We start from the raw sequence: 798 nt of genomic DNA on the forward strand, positions 1-798 counted from the left end.
TCTTGAGACCCACAATTTATTTTTCCTTGCAGATACCACCCACACTCCTTAAAACTTGAACTTTTTTTTTATGTTAATCCTCACTCAAGGATATTTTTCCCTCGAAATTTAGAGAAAGTGGAAGGGAGGGCGTGAGACAGAGAGAGAGAAACATTGATGTGAGAGAGACACATCGTTTGGTTTTCTTCCACCCACATGGCCTGGGATTGAGCCTGCAATTGAGGTAAGTAAGTAGGTGCCCTTGACCGGAATCGAACTTTGGACCCTTCAGTTCGCAGGCCGATGCTGTAGGCACTGAGTCAAACCAGCTAGGGCAAAACTTGAACTTTGATGTGCTTGCTTTGCCAGTGCATATAATAAATGCAACAACACAGAGAAGAATAGCATGGCTCCTGGGCAAGGATGACTTGCAAATTCATGAAGCATTCCATCATTTTTCATTTAAAAAATAATAACGTTTATTAATTTATTAAAAGCATTTTTTAAAAGTGACCTTCCTGCAGTGGTCCAGCTATCAGCTTCCTTCCCTTGCCCTAGTTAATGGAGTCGGGTTGGTAAGAAGTCAAGGCCCACATGCCCTCCAACCAGAATGGGAATCAGAGTGGGGGCGCTACTGCTGCCAGATGCTCTTTCTAAAATGTGAATCTGATGATGAGGTCTCTCTGTGCAACACCATTCGGTGATTTCCTATTGCCTTTCAGATAAAATCACAGCCCTGCTGTGTGGCTACAGGCAAGTTATTAAACCTCTCTCTGGCTCAATTTCCTCCTCAATACAATGGTGATAATAATCGTGAGG

General features: G+C 43.1%; 1 non-coding gene across 1 annotated transcript; it reads left to right on the top strand.

Moving 5' to 3' along the window:
• Positions 1–334: 334 nt before the first annotated feature.
• LOC111824408 lies at positions 335–437 on the top strand. The gene has a single exon (XR_002827492.1). It is a non-coding gene; the product is annotated as a U6 spliceosomal RNA (small nuclear RNA).
• The last annotated feature ends 361 nt before the right edge of the window (positions 438–798 follow it).

Source organism: Myotis lucifugus, unplaced genomic scaffold, assembly GCF_000147115.1.
Source record: "Myotis lucifugus unplaced genomic scaffold, Myoluc2.0 scaffold_1426, whole genome shotgun sequence".
NCBI lineage: Eukaryota > Metazoa > Chordata > Mammalia > Chiroptera > Vespertilionidae > Myotis > Myotis lucifugus.